This window comes from Parasteatoda tepidariorum, chromosome 10 (genome assembly GCF_043381705.1).
Source record: "Parasteatoda tepidariorum isolate YZ-2023 chromosome 10, CAS_Ptep_4.0, whole genome shotgun sequence".
Taxonomy (NCBI): domain Eukaryota; kingdom Metazoa; phylum Arthropoda; class Arachnida; order Araneae; family Theridiidae; genus Parasteatoda; species Parasteatoda tepidariorum.
Window position 1 is genome coordinate 4,241,191 of NC_092213.1, and position 23,347 is coordinate 4,264,537.

Genomic DNA, 23,347 nt, shown 5'->3' on the forward strand with positions numbered 1-23,347 from the left:
CAATTAAAAATTTTATAAAATACAAATTTGGTGAATCTTCGAGGGAAACAGTGGGAGGGGGCGTAAATATATTTTGATGTCGAAAAGAAAAAAAAACTTTTTACAAACATTTGATACCAATACACATTTTTCCTCACGACAGGTAACTTCCATTTTTTAAAAGAAAAGTGAAAATCGACCCACCCTAACTAATTTTTTATGAAATAGAAGTTTTATAAAATTATGTAATACAAAGCATTCCTTCACAAATATTTTCCTAAACAATCATTTCTTAACTCACAAACAATTTGAAGTAGAACTTGTGTGGAACTGTTTAATCTGGTGGAAGGTGAACTACATTATAACCTGAAGTAAAATTTGAAATTAATAATTATTCGTTGCATTTCATTGTCTGAATCTTAATTTCTTTTTTCTAGATTAAGTTTTAGACTAAGTTGTTTTTAACTTTAATGATAAATATTATATTATATATTATTATTAAGTTAAATGAAACTTTATTATGTAAAATAATAAATATTAACTAAAATTTATTTTTCAAATAGAATTATATTTAAATAAATGAATATTATAATTGTATGTAAAACTTTTTCGACTCAAATAAAAATTTCTCCAAATATGGAAAAATACTCAAAAAGTAAAATTAACATTAAGGGTTCCAAACTCCTGACCCAACTACGGGACTCTAATTACCAGATCACGGGTAGCCCCTATATATTGTGGATCAGAAATCCGAATACATTGGGGAAAAAACGTATGTTTATTCAGAAAAAGTACGTTTTAGTGTCTGATTTCGGCTAATATCGTCTGCTCTAATTTATCAGCATATTTGAAGTCACCCTTTCGAACCCTTAAGAATGAGTCCTAGAACGTAAAGATCCAAACATGAGATCAAAAGTTATTCAGGGTGGGGTTTTTTTTCGCGTCGTACAAGTAGTACGATGTAATAAAGTGACATTTAATATTTAGTTCAAGAATTATTTAATGTTAAATTTGTTTTAAAGAAACAGCACTCTAAAGGTCGCAGCAATGCAACAACTGAGTTTCGGAAGTTGCGATACTGGTAGGGCTATTTTTTTTTACCTTAACAAGAGCTATATTTGAAATTCCAATTGCTTGTTTGCCCGAAAATGTAGTCTCAAAACACTAAAAGATGATGTGGTTGATGAGGGGTAACAAAAGGGGGGTAATTTATCCATGAATCTTCATTTCTAATTAGGGTGGACTGTATTATCGCTGGTAAAGACCTAAATTTTGTAAATTTTTCTAAATCTAGTAAATGCTAGCATTGGAATACGACAAGAGAGAGCACAACCTTATAACAGATTGTTTATTTCTACTCTGAGTGTTACAAAAACGTTACTCTAGATGGCGCTGGAGTAAAGATACAACAGCTGGAAAAACACTATATTTATCTAGTACTTCATTAAAAAATACGAAAAATTGCTTAAATATATAGCTTGTATGTTTATTGAGGTAATGTACTATGTATTTCAGAAAAATCGCATAATCAGAATAAATTTTAATGTATATTCGCAGAACCAAGCATCCAAAAAAGTATGACTTTTTCTTTCCTCTAATTACTAAACAATTTCTGTTTTCAAAATATAGATAAGAAAAACGAAGACAAAAATTTTTAAATAATGACATTCCAACTGAAATAAATATTTTCAAAAAAAAAACTTTTTTTTTGTCCTCCTTTTTAACTACATAATATTATAAACGAAATTGTCGAACATATTTTAAAACTCAATTCAAATAAAACTAGCAATCATTTTTGAAATTATGGAAATCGAAGTATCTTGCTCATTAAAACGCTTTTTTCTTAATTTCACGTTCTAATTTTCATTTATTTATTTTTACGAAAATGATTGTGTTTACATTCTAGCCTTGCGTTTACATGATCTAACATAAATGTATTAAAATATTGTCTTATGTGTTGACACTATCTAATACAATTATTAAAAAAAACCTGACATTTATATGGAAAATGGTTTTAATTTGTCGCGATACTACTGTATTCGATTACAATGCGGACATGAACTAAATGTTCAGGCATTGAAAAATTGATATCAAAAGGTATTGATCCTGAAATAATTCGATAATGAATTTTACGAACATTGTTTATTTTGAAAATTCAATAGAAAGGACATAATAATAAGTGTTTTCGTACATAAATGTGGAAAATTTCTTAATCTTTTTAACAATGCAATAAAACAGTTAAAAAAATCTTAGGGATTTGAATGACATGACAAGTTTTATTTCGATAAAAAGAAAACAAAAACAGATCTCATCAGATTGAAGTATTAGATTTTACTCAATACAGTTACAAACAAATGCAATCTAAATTACGCAGGAGATTATTGTACAAAGTTAGAGACCAATGTTTTTGAAGAATAGATAATTTTNTGTTTTTGAAGATGAGGCAATTTTTAGCAGTTAAAAAGATAATAATTTTTAATTTCATAAATATTAACGAAGAATCTTAGAATGCACTTTATTTAATAAGAAATTTTAATTCAATTACCTGGTTCATCCTTAAAAATTTACACAAAAATTTTAAGAAAAAATGATTTCCGCAAAGATTAAAAAAGATACGATTCAATCGAGTGATTGGAAAATTTTTATATACGTTTTAAGATTTTTTGGAATAGCAATGTTGGAAGATTCAACTCTAAAATACAAATTTATGCAGAAATTAAACATCACATTTTATATAGTTATATACTCATTGTGGGTTATATCTTCCACGTATGTTTCAATTGCTGTCTACCTATCTTCAGAGAAAAACATTGTTTTTTTCTTAATGAACATCCTTAAGATGCTAATTGTTATTGTTATATCAGTAAATATTCGTTTAATCTTGAAGAAAGTGATTAAGAAAGTGCAGCTGATGCGCTTAATCGGGAACTATCATGGTATAAAACCTTTTCGAAGGAAATCGAATAAGTTAGTGGTGTTTTCATTCGTTTTACTTTCCATTTACTTCATAGCGCGCATCTCTCAAGACACTGTGTTCAAAATTGATATAACATCACCTTTGAGATTATTTTGCATTGCAATTTTTGGTCAAAGAAATTCACCCAGTTTCGACCAACCCTACATTAAAACGGTAAAGAGTATTCTTTTTTGGTCATCATTCGCTTTTTTTACTTTTTTGCCATTCACAGCTGGTGTCATCTGCTATTTAACTCAGTTGGAGAATTTCAATATTATTCAATCTTACTGCTCCACAGTTAAAGTGGTTGTTAGAAATGGAATCACATCAAAAAATTTATCTGCAATCATCAATAACTATGAACGAATAACAAATGCCGTGAAGGAAGTCAATGATTTGCTTGAAACTTTGATTGTGTGTTTGATTGGATATTGGTTTATAGCTATTTGCTTTTACCTCTATATATCTTTAAGTTATGCTACTACTTTGCAGTGTGTGACGATTTCAATCAGTTTGGCAGTTGTATCAGGTCAATTAATAAGTTTCGTTAATGTCTGCGATAAAATTGACAAGGAAATACTGAACATTCGAGCAGTTATAGATTTCGAAATGGAGCAAAATAAAGATTTGCTTACGAAAGAAGCTGGACTTTCCTTCACGCGTTCAGCATTTGAACGATTCAGTAAAAATGTTTCTGTTGCCCCTTTGGGGTTTTTTAAGTTAAATAACAGTTTCATTCCTGGAATCTTTGGATTAATTATAACTTATAATATCATTCTTTTACAATTTCAGGAAAGCCCACACTCAGGGGTCGAGCCTTCTTCTCAAGTCGGAAATTATAAAATTCTAAATGAAAATATACTTAGTAATAAAGGAATTACACTAAGTCAATAAGCAATATTAGGTATCACAAAAATTGCAGTAAGCCAATAAGCAATATAAGCAGTGGTACATCTAAACAGTTGAAAGAATTACAAAAACATAAATAAATTCTGGAATGCAATAGGAACAGATGAATTTCTCTGTTTTTGCAATTTATTCTTGGTTATTAAATTGAATATAACAGCTTCAGCTGAGGCACAAAAACCTGAAACTTGGACAACAGCAGTTTTAAGAAGATTCTGCATTTTGGGCTTCAAGTCATGAAGTGGTCACGATTCTCTACGTTTTCGGACACGCATTTTAATACGAAATATTTTATATTAGACCTTTCTGAGCTCTTTAAAATTTTGGCCAACCATTTTCGGATCACTCTGCATAATATGCCTGAGTTGTTTTTCAGAATGAGATTGAAACTCGCATATCTTAATGACTGACATTAATTAATAGTGTGTCTAAGCTCTTGTAAAATTTGGTCAAGTATTTTCGAATCACTCTGCATAGTGTGTCCGAGTCATTTTTCGGAATGTGACCGGAGTTTTCATCTTTAGGGTGGTCTGTTCATTTTTTTGCGCATTGTACATTTCAAAACACTTCTTACTAGATATTATAATTGGGAATTCTCTCAATTTTTCCACTTTTAGGATCTCCTGCTACGGTTGCAAAAATATTTATCCTCATAGAACCTCATTTGCAGCTGATGCTGAAAGAGAAATGATATCTTCGAAATTGACTTGAATTATCATCGAATAAAGAGCAAAACGTTGCAAAGAAAACCGATGATTCGCTTCATTCTCAGATTGTATTTTTGAATTGAATTATCATGTCCCTGTCCCTGTTTTCATATTGAATCTATGTACTTTTCAACTTACTTTCCACAATGGTTTGTTCATGAAAATCCATGTTTAGACATGTGATGAGATTGGGAACGAAACTAGAGAAGGGAAAGAAAAACTGGCTTAGCCGACCGGATGTATAGTGGGCATGGAGCTGNATCTGGTAAATGCTAGCATTGGAATACGACAAGAGAGAGCACCACCACAACCTTATAACAGATTGTTTATTNTGTCTTTACTCGACGGCTTAAATCAGATTTCTGATGCATCGCCTTGAATGAAAGTCGCTGTATCGTCTTGCCGATATATGCGTTAAATCGATATGCCTCGATACATCGATTTATAGCCCAGTCCTACTCCTGACCCAACTACGGGACTCTATTTAAAAGATTTGCGGGTAGCCCCTATATTTTGTGGATCAGAAATCCGAATACATTGAAGAAAAAAAACGTATGTTTACTCAGAAAAAGTACGCTTTAGTGTCTGATTTCGGCTGATATCGTCTGCTCAAATTTATCAGCATATTTGAAGTCACCCTTTCGAACCCTTAAGAATGAGTCCTAGAACGTAAAGATCCGAACATGAGATCAAAAGTTATTCTGGATGGTTTGTTTCTTTTTTTCGCGTCGTACAAGCAGTACGATATACTAAAGAAATTTGATATTTAGGTCAATAATTATTAAATGTTAAATTTGTTTTAAAGAATCAGCACTCTAAAGGTCGCAGCAATGCAACAACTGAGCCTCGGAAGTTGCCATACTGGTAGGGTCATTTTTTTTTACCTTAACAAGAATTATATTTGAAATTCCAATTAACTTGTTTGCCCGAAAATGGAGTCTCAGAACACTAAAAGATGGTGTTGTTGATGAGGGGTAACAAAAGGGGGGTAATTTATCCATGAATCTTCATTTCTAATTAGGGTGGACTGTATTATCGCTGGTTAAGACCTAAATTTTGTAAATTTTTCTAAATCTGGTAAATGCTAGCATTGGAATACGACAAGAGAGAGCACCACCACAACCTTATAACAGATTGTTTATTTCTACTCTGAGTGTTACAAAAACGTTACTCTAGATGGCGCTGGAGTAAAGATACAACAGATGGAAAAACGCTATATTTATCTAGTACTTCATTATAAAATTGCTTAAATATATAGCTTGTAGGTTTATTGAGATAATGTACTATGTATTTAAAAAAATCGCATAATCAGAATTAATTTTAATGTATATTCGCGCAACCAAGCGTAAGTTGGAAAATCTAGCATCCAAAAAAGTACGACTTTTTTTCCCCTCTAATTACTAAACACTTTCTGTTTTCAAAATATAGATAAGAAAAATAAAGATAAAAATTTTAAAATAATCACATTCCAGCTCAAATAAATATTTTCAAAAAAAGAATTTTTTTTTCTTAATTTTTAACTACATAATATTATAAACGAAATTGTCGAACAGATTTTAAAACTCAATTCAAATAAAACTAGCAATCATTTTTGAAATTATGGAAATCGAAATATCATGCTCATTAAAACGTTTTTTTCTTAATTTCACGTTCTAATTTTTCTCTAATTTTCATTTATTTATTTTTAAGAAAATGATTGCGTTTACATTCTAGCCTTGCGTTTACATGTTCTAATATAAATGTATTAAAATATTGCCTTACGTGTTGGCACTATCTAATCCAATTATTAAAAAAACCTGACATTTATATAGAAAATAGTTTTAATTTGCCGCGATACTACTGTATTCGATTACAATGCGGACATGAATTGAAAAATTGATATCAAAATATTGATCTTGAAATAATTCGATGATGAATTTCACGAACATTGTTCATTTTGAAAATTCAATAGAAGGGACATAATAATAAGTGTTTTCGTACATAAATGTGGAAAATTTCTTAATCTTTCTAACAATGCAATAAAACAGTTAAAAAAATCTTTAGGGATTTGAATGACATGACGAATTTTATTTCGATAAAAAGAAAACAAAAGCAGATCTCATCAGATTGAAGTATTAGATTTTACTCAATACAGTATTTGACTTACAAACAAATGCAATCTAAATTACGCAGGAGATTATTGTACAAAGTTAGAGACCAATGTTTTTGAAGAATAGATAATTTTTAGCAGTTAATAAGAAAATAATTTTTAATTTTAGAAATATTAACGAATAATTTTAGATTATAATTTATTTAATAAGCAATCTTAATTAAATTACCTAGTGTAGTCTTAAAGATTTGCACAAAATACTACTTGAAACAAAATGATTTCCGCAAAGTTTAAAAAAGATATCATTCAGCCTAGCGATTGGAAATTTTTCATATACTTTTTAAGAATTTTTGGAATGGCAATGTTAGAAGATTCAACTCCAAAATGCAATTTTATCCAGAAAGTAAACATGACATTTTATACAGTTATATACTCAATGTGGGTTATATCTTCCACGTATGTTTCAATTGCTGTCAACCTATCTTCAGAGAAAAACATTGTTTTCTCCTTAATGAACATCCTTAAGATGGTCATTGTAATTGCTATATCAGTAAATCTTCGTTTAATCTTAAAGAAAGTGATTAAGAAAGTGCAGCTGATACGCTTAATCGGGAACTACCATCGTATAAAACCTTTTCGAAGGAAATCGAATAAGTTAGTGATGCTTTCATTCGTTTTACTTTCCATTTACTACATAGCACGCATGTCACAAGGCACTGTGTTCAAAATTGATATAACATCACCTTTGAGATTATTTTGCATTGGAATTTTTGGTCAAAGAAATTCCCCCAGTTTTGATCAGCCCTACATTAAAACGGTAAAAAGTATTCTTTTTTGTTCATCATTCGCTTTTTTTACTTTTTTGCCATACACAGCTGGTGTCATCTGCTATTTAACTCAATTGGAGAATTTCAATATTATTCAATCTTACTGCTCCACAGTTAAAGTGGTTGTTAGAAATGAAATAACATCAAAAAATTTATCAGCAATCATCAATAACTATGAACGAATAACAAATGCCGTAAAGGAAGTCAATGATTTGCTTGCAACTTTGATCGTGTGTTTGATTGGATATTGGTTTATGGCTATTTGCTTTTACCTCTATATATTTTTAAGTTATGCTACTACTTTGCAGTGTGTGACGTTTTCAATCAGTTTGGCAGTTGTATCAATTCAATTAATAAGTTTCGTTAATATCTGCGATAAAATTGGAAATGAAATACTGAACATTCGAGCATTTATAGATTTTGAAATTGAGCAAAATAAAAATGTGCTTACGAAAGAAGCTGGAATTTTATTCACGCATTCAGCATTTAAACGATTCAGTAAAAATGTTTCTGTTGCCCCTTTGGGTTTTTTTGAGTTGAATAACAGTTTCATTCCTGGAATCTTTGGATTAATTATAACTTATAATATCATTCTTTTGCAATTTCAGGAAAGCCCACACTCAGGGGACGAGCCTTCTTCTTAAGTCGGAAATTATAAAATTCTAAATGAAAATATACTTAGTAATAAAGGAATTACACTAAGTCAATAAGCAATATTAGATATCACAAAAATTACAGTAAGCCAATAAGCAATATAAGCAGTGGTAAATCTAGACAGTTGAAAGAATTACAAAAACATAAATAAATTTGGGAATGCAATAGGAACAGATGAATTTCTCTGTTTTTGTAATTTATTCTTGGTTATTAAATTGAATAACAGCTTCAGCTGAGGCACGAGGACCAGAAGCTTGAACAACAGCAATTTTAAGAAGATTCTGCATTTTGGGCTTCAAGTCATGAAGTGGTCACGATTCTCTACGTTTTCGAACACGCATTTTAATGCGAAATGTTTTGAATTAGACCTTTCTGAACTCTTTAAAATTTTGGTCAAACATTTTCGGATTACTCTGCATAATATGTCTGAGTTGTTTTTCGGGATGAGACTGAAACTCGCATATCTTAGCGACTGACATTGATTAATAGTGTGTCTAAACTCTTGTAAAATTTGGTCAAGTATTTTCGAATCACTCTGCATAGTGTGTCAGAGTCATTTTTCGGAATGTGACCGGAGTTTTCATCTTTAGGGTGGTCGGTTCATTTTTTTGCGCATTGTACATATCAAAACTCTTCTTACTAGATATTATAATTAGGAATTCTCTCAGTTTTTCCACTTTTAGGATCTCCTGCTACGGTTGGAAAAATATTTATCCTCATAGCACCTCAATTTCAGCTGGTGCTGAAAGTGAAATGATATCTTCGAAATTGACTTGAATTATCATCGAATAAAGAGCAAAAAGTTGTGAGGAAAACCAATGATTCGCTTCATTCTCAGATTGTATTTTTGAATTCAATTATCATGTGCCTTTCCCTGTTTTCATATTGAATCTATGTACTTTTCAACTTACTTTCCACAATGGTTTGTTCATGAAAATCCATGTTTAGACATGTGATGAGATTGGGAACGAAACTAGAGAAGGGAAAGAAAAACTGGCTTAGCCGACCGGATGTATAGTGGGCACGGAGCTGATATCATGTCATTTTAATTTATTTTATAACCGTCGCTGAACGGCCGACACAATTATTTGGGTTAATGACTACGATTGTTCAACTCCATAACCTTGTGATTTTAAACCCAATCGAGAAGACAAGGGAACTCCTGAATCAAGTGTTGGAAGAAATTTGATTTCGTGGAGACCTTTTTGATGCAACTAACCCATATTTGAGACCCACCTACGAAAACTTCTCACTGTCAGCTCGCCGTATGCGGAATTCGTATCCACCAGCCATAGTTGGGATTCGAATCCGGTTTACCTATAAAGGTTCCAGTTTCAAATCCCGGATATGACGTGCTTGTTCTTTCCTTCTCCTTTTCGCTCTTTTTCTCTTGGAGCAACGGTTGCCTACCTACTATGATGCCCTTGAGAAAGTGGTCAACAAATCTGTTCCTTCGATACCCGAATGATGAAAGTCAGTACCCGGGGGAGGGGGTGGCATTGGAGAAGAAAAAAAAGAGGAGCTCAAAAGGGTGGATCATTCGCTGCTAGATTAACTTTCATTTTAATTTCAAACTTTCTTTTGCAGTTTATTCATACTTAACTGCTTGCGGACGATTGAATGTAAAAAAAAAAAGATGTGATGAAATGCATCCTTTAAACTCTTGACTTAATATTACACTGAAGTCGGTATAAAATATGTTATTGTGAATGGCCGAAATCTAACTATCTAAGCAGCTAACAAAAATATAAGAAAGAAATACTTGACAGCATCGTTAAGGGGGTATTTTTGTGGAAATAGGTTTTTTATAGTGCACTGAATAACATAAGTCAACACCTCCTAGAAGAGAGAAGGCGTGGATCTATTTAATAGTCCGACGTAACGAACATAAACTGCACACTGGGGGTTGTAAGAAAGATGTCTGGCTACTAAGCTGAGCAGTGGTGGAATTATGAAAGTTGTCATTACGTTTGGGCTACAAAAGGATCGAATTTCTTATTTATGATAACAAGTGCTGAGGCCTTCTCTCTTCCAAGAGGCTTGGTTTAAGTATTGGGAAAAATTGTTGATTATGGTAATGTTTGATTTTCAGGAGTTGACCTAGAGCTAATATAATGTAGCTTTATGCTAAATTATATTAAATGTCGTTAATCTTTATGTTGAAGGGGTGGATTTCAGGAAAAATGTTGTGTTTAATCTAATTACGTAAAGCTATCTAGATGACCAACGCATAATAATAAATTGAAAAACTGGAATCGTTTTAATTTTATCTTGCAGGTTGAGCATTTTCAGTATTATGTATGATTTCGTAGTGTGAGATCCATTAACTGATTAATTAGTTGGTTTTCAACCGAAAAAGATTATCTAGCTAATAACAATAATTATATTCTGAAAAAGTTGCATTGATACAAACTAATGCTTATTTTCAATGTAAGTTGACTAAAAAACGCTTGTTTGTAAGAGAAAAACATTGTTTTTTTCTTAATGAACATCCTTAAGATGCTAATTGTTANTCTTGAAGCTATTAAAGGACGATTTTTATTTCATTCTAATTTTTAATTATTGATACGTAAAAGATTTTACGAGTGGAAGTTAATGTTTAAAGTATTCTATTTTCATCAAAACTCCACCGAACTTCCCACTCCTTCGCCTTCGATGCCAAGTGAATGATTTTCTAAAGTTGTTTGTCGACTATTTGTGTGTGTTGCCAAGCGAACTTACCTTGTTCTTCCACTCGAAAAGTACTCAAATAGTGCCACTTACCTAATTTATTCACCGAGCATCTTGTAACATAGCATACATAATGCATTTAGCAACATAAATGAATGTTATACATTTAAATACAGACTAAAATAAGAACTTCCTCCTAGAATAAGTATAGATATTTCAAAAAAATCTCCTCATTTGGTAGAATATTTCCAAAATTGTGCAGATTTTAATTTGACGTAGGTTGATATCATACAATCTTTCAACTGTTTGAATGTGTTTCACATTGAAAGAATAATTATTTGTCTTATATAAACCTATGTCCATACTAAATTAAAATCTGCATCTCGTGAGATAATGGTCAATGTTCTCCTTATTATGAACACCGATACATCTTACACAATTCCTTATATAGGATAATTGGAGCATTTCAACCAGTGATGGGCATCATTCAAGGAAATTTTATTCATGACTAAATTTAGTCTGAATAAATTTATTCTAAATGATTATTCATATGCAATTTAATCCTTATTCATCATTCATTATGCAAATGTATGCAAATTTTTGAATAATGATTCATGAATAAATTCATTAGTCAGAACTAATTTTTCGGATTAAAATTTTGAATAACCAGCGAAAAATGCAAGCATTCTGTTATTTTCCTTGCAAGTTGCTCGTCGATTATAGCAATCGATTTCAAATGTCATTTTAGATAAGGATTGCTTAGCAATTAACTACTTGCAATGATCATGATTACAAGTAATCACAGTAACAAATAATTATTATTTCTCATTATAAGCGGTAATGATTATTTATAATCGCATCAAAAATTGATTACAGATAATCAGAATTACAAATAANTTAAAATCTGTATCTCGTGAGATAATGGTCAATGTTCTCCTTATTATGAACACCGATACATCTTACACAATTCCTTATATAGGATAATTGGAGCATTTCAACCAGTGATGGGCATCATTCAAGGAAATTTTATTCACGACAATTATTAAATTTAGTCAGAAAAAATTTATTCTGAATGATTATTCATATGCAATTTAGTCCTTATTTATCATTCATTATCCAAACGTATGCAAATTTTTGAATAATGATTCATGAATAAATTCATTAGTCATGACTAATTTTTCTGATTAAAATTTTGAATAACCAGCGAAAAATGCAAGCATTATGTTATTTTCCATGCAAGTTGCCCGTCGATTATAGTAATCGATTTCAAATGTCATTTTAGATAATGATTGCTTAGTAATTAACTACTTGCAATGATCATGATTACAAGTAATCACAGTAGCAAATAATTATTATTTCTCATTACAAGTGGTTGTGATTATTTATAATCGCAGCAAAAATTGATTACAGATGATCTGAATTACAAATAATCAAGCCCTGGGTATGCAAGCCATCGTGACTACTTGTAATCATAAAGTAAGACTACAAAAAATCATAACTACAAGTTATCATAATCTAACAATTACAGGTAATCTTAACTTTAAGGAATTATGATATATATGATTACAACACGATCAGATGTAATCATAATTTCAAGTGGGATTAATTACATTGTAATAAGGATTGTAGGTAATTGAATACTTTTAAAACAATGCATAAATTGTATATGTAAATGAATTGTTTAGCTTACTATTGCTTGGTTTATTAAATTAAAACCTTTAGACATAGAATTACGTACGAAAATATGCACATAAATACAGGAATAAGAATACATGTAATTAAAATACAGTTAATAATAAAATATAGTAATTGTGAGTGCATGTAATAAAATAATGGAAAAAAATAAAATAGAAATTCACCAAATCTTGAATGCCAGTTAATTACATATTAGCTTAGAAGTTTAAAAACAGTCATTTTAAGTTATTAGTAAGTAACTCAACTTAAGCCTTTATGTTAAATGGACCATAAATTGCTTAAATTAATTCTTTTTTATCCACTGTAGAAAGAATTAAAAAAAATTTTGTTGATGATATGTACAGAATAAAATTATGTATAATAGTCAATCAATAAATAAATAAATAACTTTGATTACATCCAAGCATATTACAATCATACATAAACTTGGTATTAGGTTAATATTTGCTTTCCCTCCTTACAGTATTAGTAGTTAAAAAAAATTCCGGTAATACTTCAATGTCCTGGCATTCATCAGCCAGAAATGACAGCCAGGATAATGAGAAATTCGCCATTTTATAGCATATAACTTTACTTTAATTAAATATTTTGGCCCAACACGTTTATATTCTGTAGAAAACAACAGGATTTCTTAAAATAACTCAGATAAATCTACGTAGTTTATGTTATTAATAGTTTCAAGAAGCCAGGAAAATGACAACACAAAAACCTACTCACCTTGAAAAAAATTTTGAAAAAGAAAATAGGTTCTTTATTGATGCGACAAGACATGTTCATATAGGAAGGTATCTAATCAATCTATTAACATAAGATATTGATTGCTGGCTCTATCTATTTTGGTTATAAACCACTAAATAAAAGTAGCCAGGAAAATGACAGATTTTCTTGGGACAAACAAACTATTGACAGAAAAAATTAATTTAAACTAAGTTTTTGTAAATAATACCCTCTGCGTATATTTTAGAAATGCTTACACCGGTTGAGATAAAAAAATTAGACATTGAAAAATTTATAGGAAGTTTTAAAGCTAGTTATTATTGGAAACATTGTTTGGGACATGCCAGGAAAATGACATTTTGAAGTTCAATAAAATTTTTTAACTGTGCAAAACAGTCAATGCTAGTGCAAAGTCATTTTAAAATGCTAACAGCAATGATATTTATTAATTTTTTTAAAAAAAAGTTCTTTCAGTATTATAGTATTAGATCTTGGAGCAAGAGACAGTGAATTGTCACATTTCGTGAGAATCACCCATATACATATGGGGGTACGATATATGAGCGAGCTAACTGACGTATATAAATTGCTATTACATAGTGCATACGCAAGTACATTGTATGAGCATATGAACATACGTATTGTATATATATACCTTTGTACGTGTTTTGCATGTACACATATACGTACGCATATGTACGTACGTATGTATATTTTTACATACACACATACATTTTATATTTTGTACGTACACTGAATGTGCATCTGAGCACATATACGCACGTTTTCTTACATACTTTGTGTACATACATGCATACTAATATACATTGTGTGCCCTACTTACGTATGCATGTACACTTGAACATACAATGTGCGTATGTACGGACATACTACGTACTATATACTATATACGGATATACAATGCATGTAGGTATTCAACTTTTTTTACTTATTCATGCAAGCATTTATGTACAGTACTCGTTCTTGCATATATATTCGTATAAACATACAGCATAATTAAGGGCTCAGGAAAGCACAACATATTTATGTATTCACACAGTAACTATTTTTACAATTATTCTATGATTGCTGGTGAAAATGGCTGCTTATAGTCATACATATTGATTACATTGATTGCTTGAAGAAAAAAAAAAGATTTCGGTAACTTGTAACCATATACCAGTTATCNGAAGAATAGATAATTTTTAGCAGTTAATAAGAAAATAATTTTCAATTTCAGAAATACTAACGAATAATTTTATGTTATAATTTATTTAATAAGCAATCTTAATTAAATTACCTAGTATAGTCTTAAAGATTGGCACGAAATACTACTTGAAACAAAATGATTTCCGCAAAGTTTAAAAAAGATATCATTCAGCCTAGCGATTGGAAATTTTTCATATACTTTTTAAGAATTTTTGGAATGGCAATGTTAGAAGATTCAACTCCAAAATGCAATTTTATCCAGAAAGTAAACATGACATTTTATACAGTTATATACTTATTGTGGGTTATATCTTCCACGTATGTTTCAATTGCTGCCAACCTATCTTCAGAGAAAAACATTGCTTTTTCCTTAATGAACATCCTTAGGGTGGTCATTGTAATTGCTATATCATTAAATCTTCGTTTAATCTTGAAGAAAGTGATTAAGAAAGTGCAGCTGATGCGCTTAATCGGGAACTACCATCGTATAAAACCTTTTCGAAGGAAATCGAATAAGTTAGTGATGTTTTCATTCGTTTTACTTTCCATTTACTACATAGCACGCATGTCTTTAGGCACTGTGTTCAAAATTGATATAATATCACCTTTGAGATTATTTTGCATTGGAATTTTTGGTCAAAGAAATTCACCCAGTTTCGATCAACCCTGCATTAAAACAGTAAAAAGTATTCTTTTTTGTTCATCATTCGCTTTTTTTAATTTTTTGCCATACACAGCTGGTGTCATCTGCTATTTAACTCAGTTGGAGAATTTCAATATTATTCAATCTTACTGCTCCACAGTTAAAGTGGTTGTTAGAAATGGAATAACATCAAAAAATTTATCTGCAATTATCAATAATTATGAACGAATAACAAATGCCGTGAAGGAAGTCAATGATTTGCTTGCAACTTTGATCGTGTGTTTGATTGGATATTGGTTTATGGCTATTTGCTTTTACCTCTATATACTTTTAAGTTATACTACTACTTTGCAGTGTGTGACGTTTTCAATCAGTTTGGCAGTTGTATCAATTCAATTCATAAGTTTCGTTAATATCTGCGATAAAATTGGAAATGAAATACTGAACATTCGAGCATTTATAGATTTTGAAATTGAGCAAAATAAAAATTTGCTTACGAAAGAAGCTGGAATTTTATTCACGCATTCAGCATTTAAACGATTGAGTAAAAATGTTTCTGTAGCCCCTTTGGGTTTTTTTAAGTTAAATAACAGTTTCATTCCTGGAATCTTTGGATTAGTTATAACTTATAATATCATTCTTTTGCAATTTCAGGAAAGCCCACACTCAGAGCACGAGAATTCTTCTTAAGTCGAAACATTATAAAATTCTAAATAAAAATATACTTAGTAATAAAGGAATTAGACTAAGTCAATAAGAAATATTAGGTATCACAAAAATTACAGTAAGCCAATAAGCAATACAAGCAGTGGCAAGAATTAAACTAAGTCATTAAAAAATCTAAACAGTTGAAAGAATTACAAAAACATAAATAAATTTTGGAATGCAATAGGAACAGATGAATTTCTCTGTTTTTGTAATTTATTCTTGGTTATTAAATTGAATAACAGCTTCAGCTGAGGCACGAAGACCAGAAGCTTGAACAACAGCAATTTTAAGAAGATTCTGCATTTTGTGCTTCAAGTCATGAAGTGGTCACGATTCTCTACGTTTTCGAACACGCATTTTAATGCGAAATGTTTTGTATTAGACCTTTCTGAACTCTTTAAAATTTTGGCCAAACATTTTCGGATCACTCTGCATAATATGTCTGAGTCGTTTTTCGGAATGAGACTGAAACTCGCATATCTTAATGACTGACATTGATTAATAGTGTGTCTAAACTCTTGTAAAATTTGGTCAAGTATTTTCGAATCACTCTGCGTAGTGTGTCTGAGTCATTTTTCGGAAAGTGACTGGAGTTTTCATCTTTAGGGTGGTCGGTTCATTTTTTTGCGCTTTGTACATTTCAAAACTCTTCTTACTAGATATTATAATTGGGAATTCTCACAATTTTTCCACTTTTAGGATCTCCTGCTACGGTTGGAAAAATATTTATCCTCATAGCACCTCAATTTCAGCTGGTGCTGAAAGTGAAATGATATCTTCGAAATTGACTTGAATTATCATCGAATAAAGAGCAAAACGTTGTGAAGAAAACCGATGATTCGCTTCATTCTCAGATCGTATTTTTGAATTGAATCATCATGTGTATTTCTCTGTTTTCATATCGAATCTATGTACTTTTCAACTTACTTTCCACAATGGTTTGTTCATGAAAATCCATGTTTAGACATGTGATGAGATTGGGAACGAAACTAGAGAAGGGAAAGAAAAACTGGCTAAGTCGATCGGATGTATAGTGGGCACGGAGCTGATATCATGTCGTTTTAATTTATTTTATAACCGTCACTGAACGGCCGACTCAATTTTTTGGGTTTATGACTACGATTTTTCAACTCCATAGCCTTGTGATTTTAAACCCAATTCAGAAGACAAGGGAACTCCTGAATCAAGTATTGGAAGAAATTTGATTTCGTGGAAACCTTTTTGATGCAACTAACCCATATTTGAGACCCACCTACGAAAACTTCTCACTGTCAGCTCGCCGTACGCGGAATTCGTATCCACCAGCCATAGTTGGGATTCGAATCCGGTTTACCTATAAAGGTTCCAGTTTCAAATCCCGGATATGACGTGCATGTTCTTCCCTTCTCCTTTTCGTTCTTTTTCTCCTGGAGCAACGGTTGCCTACCTACTATGATGCCCCTGAGAAAGTGGTCAACAAATCTGTTCTTTCGATACCCGAATGATGAAAGTCAGTACCCGGGGGGGGGGGGCATTGGAGGAAAAAAAAGAGAAGCTTCAAAGGGTGGATCGTTCATTTTAATTTCAAACTTTCTTTTGCAGTTTATTCATACTTGACTGCTTGCGGACGATTGAATAAAAAAAAAAGATGTGATAAAATGCATCCTTTAAAATCTTGACTTAATATTACATCGAAGTCGGTATAAAATATGTTATTGTGAATGACCGAAATCTAACTATCTAAGCAGCTAACAAAAAGGAAAAATATAAAAAAGAAATACTTGACAGCATCGTTAAGGGGGTATTTTTGCGGAAATAGGTTTTTTATATCGCACTGAATAACATAAGTCAACACCTCCTAGAAGAGAGAAGGCGTGGATCTATTTAATAGTCAGACGTAACGAACATAAATTGCACACTGGGGGGTTGTAAGAAAGATGTCCCCAAGTTCTGGCTACTAAGCTGAGCAGTGGTGGAATTATGAAAGTTGTCATTACGTTTGGACTACAAAAGGATCGAATTTCTTATTTATGATAACAAGTGCTGAGGCCTTCTCTCTTCCAAGAGGCATGGTTTAAGTATTGGGAAAAATTGTTGATTATGGTAATGTTTGATTTTCAGGAGTTGTCCTAGAGCTAATATAATGTAGCTTTATGCTAAATTATATTAAATATCGTTAATCTTTATGTTGAAGGGGTTGATTTCTGGAAAAATGTTTTGTTTAATCTAATTACGTAAAGCTATCTAGATGACCAACGCATCATAATGAGTTGAAAAACTGGAATCGTTTTAATTTTATCTTGCAGGTTTGGCATTTTCAGTAACTGATTATTTAGTTGGTTTTCAACCAAGAAAGATTATCTAGCTAGTAACAATAATTATATTCTGAAAAAGTTGCATTGATACAAACTAATGTTTATTTTCAATGTAAGTTGACTAAAAAAAGTTTGTTTGTAAAAAGCAGTTTGTTTGAAACACAAAGTAATGTGAACCAGAAACAATGAAATTGTATCTTGAAGCTATTAAAGGACGATTTTTATTTCATTCTAATTTTTAATTATTGATACGTAAAAGATTTTACGAGTGGAAGTTAATGTTTAAAGTATTCTATTTTCATCAAAACTCCACCGAACTTCCCACTCCTTCGCCTTCGATGGCAAGTGAATGATTTTCTAAAGTTTTTTTGTCGACTATATGTGTGTGTTGCCAAGCGATCTTACCTTGTTCTTCCACTCGAAAAGTACTCAAATAGGGCCACTTACCTAATTTATTCACCGAGCATCTTGTAAATGAATTGATTTAGCAACATAAATGAATGTTATACATTTAAATACGGACTAAAATAAGAACTTCCTTTGAGAATAAGTATAGATATTTTGAAAAAATCTCCTCATTTGGTAGAATATTTCCAAAATTGTGCAGATTTTAATTTGACGAAGGTTGATATCATACAATCTTTCAACTGTTTGAATGTGTTTCACATTGAAAGAATAATTATTTGTATTATATAAACCTTGGCGAACAATAGGTATTCTTTGGCCAAGATATAAACCTATGTCCATACTAAATTAAAATCCGTATCTCGTGAGATAATGGTCAATGTTCTCCTTATTATGAACACCGAAACATCTTACACAATTCCTTATATAGGATAATTGGAGCATTTCAACCAGTGATGGGCATCATTCAAGGAAATTTTATTCATGACTAAATTTAGTCAGAATAAATTTATTCTAAATGATTATTCATGTGCAATTTAATCCTTATTCATCATTCATTATGCAAATGTATGCAAATTTTTGAATAATGATTCATGAATAAATTCATTAGTCATGACTAATTTTTCGGATTAAAATTTTGAATAACCAGCGAAAAATGCAAGCATTATGTTATTTTCCATGCAAGTTGCCCGTCGATTATAGTAATCGATTTCAAATGTCATTTTAGATAAGGATTGCTTAGTAATTAACTACTTGCAATGATCATGATTACAAGTAATCACAGTAACAAATAATTATTATTTCTCATTATAAGCGGTAATGATTATTTATAATCGCATCAAAAATTGATTACAGATAATCAGAATTACAAATAATCAGAATCACAAATNGTCTGGAACAATGCTAAATTATATTAAATATCGTTAATTTTTATGTTGAAGGGGTAGATTTCTGGAAAAATGTTTTGTTTAATCTAATTACGTAAAGCTATCTGGATGACCAACGCATAATAATGAGTTGAAAAACTGGAATAGTTTTAATTTTATCTTGCAGGTTTAGCATCTTCAGTATTATGTATGATTTCGTAGTGTTGATCCATTAACTGATTATTTAGTTGGTTTTCAACCAAGAAAGATTATCTAGCTAGTAACAATAATTATATTCTAAAAAAGTTGCATTGATACAAGCTAATGTTTATTTTCAATGTAAGTTGACTAAAAAACGCTTGTTTGTAAAAAGCAGTTTGTTTGAAACACCAAGTAATGTGAACCAGAAACAATGAAATTGTATCTTGAAGCTATTAAAGGAGGATTTTTATTTCATTCTAATTTTTAATTATTGATACATAAAAGATTTTACGAGTGGAAGTTAATGTTTAAAGTATTCTATTTTCATCAAAACTCCACCGAACTTCCCACTCCTTCGCCTTTGATGCCAACGGGGCCTCCCTGGCCGAGTGGTATCGCCGGTCCAAACGCTCTGTTAAGCGTGGAGGTAGCGGGTTCGAATCCTGCCGTAACCCTGGATGTATTCTTTGTGAAGTCTTTCTCTGAATTGTTCTATCTGTATTTTCTACTTGACATTGACTTATAAGCCTATATATTGAGCACACAAGTCAGCAAATGTATGTAATTTCAATAAATCAAATCAATCGATGCCAAGTAAATGATTTTCTAAAGTTGTTTGTCGACTATTTCTGTGTGTTGCCAAGCGATCTTGCCTTGCTCTTCCACTCGAAAGGTACTCAAATAGTGCCACTTAGATAATTTATTCACCGAGCATCTTGTAAATGAATTGATTTAGCAACATAAATGAATGTTATACATTTAAATACAGACTAAAATAGGAACTTCCTCCTAGAATAACTATAGATATTTTTAAAAAATCTCCTCATTTGGTAGAATATTTCCAAAATTGTGCAGATTTTAATTTGACGAAGGTTGATATCATACAATCTTTCAACTGTTTGAATGTGTTTCACATTGAAAGAATATTTATTTGTCTTATATAAACCTATGTTCATACTAAATTAAAATCTGTATCTCGTGAGATAATGGTCAATGTTCTCCTTATTATGAACACCGATACATCTTACACAATTCCTTATATAGGATAATTGGAGCATTTCAACCAGTGATGGGCATCACTCAAGGAAATTTTATTCACGACTAAATTTAGTCAGAATAAATTAATTCTGAATGATTATTCATATGCAATCTAGTCCTTATTCATCATTCATTATGCAAACGTATGCAAATTTTTGAATAATGATTCATGAATAAATTCATTATTCATGACTAATTTTTCTGATTAAAATTTTGAATAACCAGCGAAAAATGCAAGCATTCTGTTATTTTCCTTGCAAGTTGCTCGTCGATTATAGCAATCGATTTCAAATGTCATTTTAGATAAGGATTGCTTAGCAATTAACTACTTGCAATGATCATGATTACAAGTAATCACAGTAACAAATAATTATTATTTCTCATTATAAGCGGTAATGATTATTTATAATCGCATCAAAAATTGATTACAGATAATCAGAATTACAAATAATCAGAATCACAAATAATCAAGCCCTGGTATTGCAAGCAATCGTGACTACTTGTAATCATATAGAAAAACTACAAGTTATCATAATCTAACAATTACCGATCAGATGCAGTCATAATTTCAAGTGGGATTAATTACATTGTAATAAGAATCGTAGGTAATTGAATACTTTTAAAACAATGCATAAATTGTATATGTAAATGTATTGTTTAGTTCACTATTGCATGGTTTATTAAATGAAAACCATTAAACATAGAATTACGTACGAAAATACGCACATAAATACAGGAATAAGAATACATGTAATTAAAATGTAATTAATAATAAAATATAGTAATTGCGAGTGCATGTAATAAAATAATGGAAAAAAATTAAATAGAAATTCACCAAATCTTGCATGCCAGGAAAATGACATATTAGCTTAGAAGTTTAAAAAACAGTCATTTTAAGTTAATAGTAAGTAACTCAACTTAAGCCTTTATGTTAGATGGACCATAAATTGCTTAAATTAATTCTTTTTATCCACTGTAGAAAGAATTAAAAAAAGTTCTGTTGCTGATATGTACAGAATAAAATTATGTATAATAATCAATCAATAAATAAATAAATAACTTTGATTACATCCAAGCATATTACAATCATACATAAACTTGGTATTAGGTTAATATTTGCTTTCCCTCCTTACAGTATTAGCAGAAATTTCTGGTAACACTTCAATGTCCTGGCATTCATAAGCCAGGAAAATGATAGCCAGGATAATGACAAATTCGCCATTTTATAGCATATAACTTTACTTTAAATATTTTGGCCTAAGACGTTTATATTCTGTAGAAAACAACAGGATCTCTTAAAATAACTCAGATAAATATATGTAGTTTAAGTCATTAATGGCTTCAAGAAGCCAGGAAAATGACAACACATAAACCTACACACCTTGAAAAAATTTTTGAAAGAGATTTTGAACCAGAAAATTGATTCTTTATTCATGCGACAAGACATGATCATATAGGAAGGTATCTAATCAATCTATTAACATAAGATATTGATTGCTGGCTCTATCTATTTTGGTTATAAACCACTAAATAAAAGTAGCCAGGAAAATGACAGATTTTCTGGGGACGAACAAATTATTGACAGAAAAAATTAATTTAAACTAAGTTTTTGTAAATAATACTCTCTGCGTATATTCTAGAAATGCTTACACCGGTTGAGAAAAAAAAAATTAGATATTGAAAAATTTATAGGAAGTTTTGAGGCTAGTTATTATTGGAAGCATTGTTTGGGACATGCCAGGAAAATGACATTTTGAAGTTCAATTAAATTTTTTAACTATACAAAACAGTCAATGCTAGTGCAAAGTCACTTTAAAATGCTAACAGCAATGCTATTTATAAATTTTTTTTAAAAAAAGTTCTTTTAGTATTATAGTGTTGGATCTTGGAGCAAGGGACAGTGAATTGTCATATTTTGTGAGAATCACCCATATATATATGGGGGTACGATATATGAGCGAGCTAGCTGACGTATATAAATTGCTATTACATAGTGCATACGCAAGTACATTGTATGAGCATATGAACATACGTATTGTATATATATACCTTTGTACGTGTTTTGCATGTACACATATACGTACGCATATGTACGTACGTAGTGCATACGCAAGTACATTGTATGAGCATATGAACATACGTATTGTATATATATACCTTTGTACGTGTTTTGCATGTACACATATACGTACGCATATGTACGTACGTATGTATATTTTTACATACACACATACATTTTATGTGTATGCGTACAATATGTACATACGTACACTGAATGTGCATCTGAGCACACATACGCACGATTTCTTACATACTTTGTGTACATACATGCATACTAATATACATTGTGTCCCCTACTTACGTATGCATGTACACTTGAACATACAATGTGCATATGTACGGACATACTGCGTACTATATACTATATACGGATATACAATGCATGTAGGTATTCAACTTTTTTTACTTATTCATGCAAGCATTTATGTACAGTACTCGTTCTTGCATATATATTCGTATAAACATACAGCATAATTAAGGGCTCAGGAAAGCACAACATATTTATGTATTCACACAGTAACTATTTTTACAATTATTCTATGATTGCTGGTGAAAATGGCTGCTTATAGTCATACATATTGATTACATTGATTGCTTGAAGAAAAAAAAAAGATTTCGGTAACTTGTAACCATATACCAGTTATCGCGTCTTGTTGTGATTCCATGTAATCATAATCACTTTTTATCTAAGCTCGTTACTTGTGACTTATAAAAATAATTAC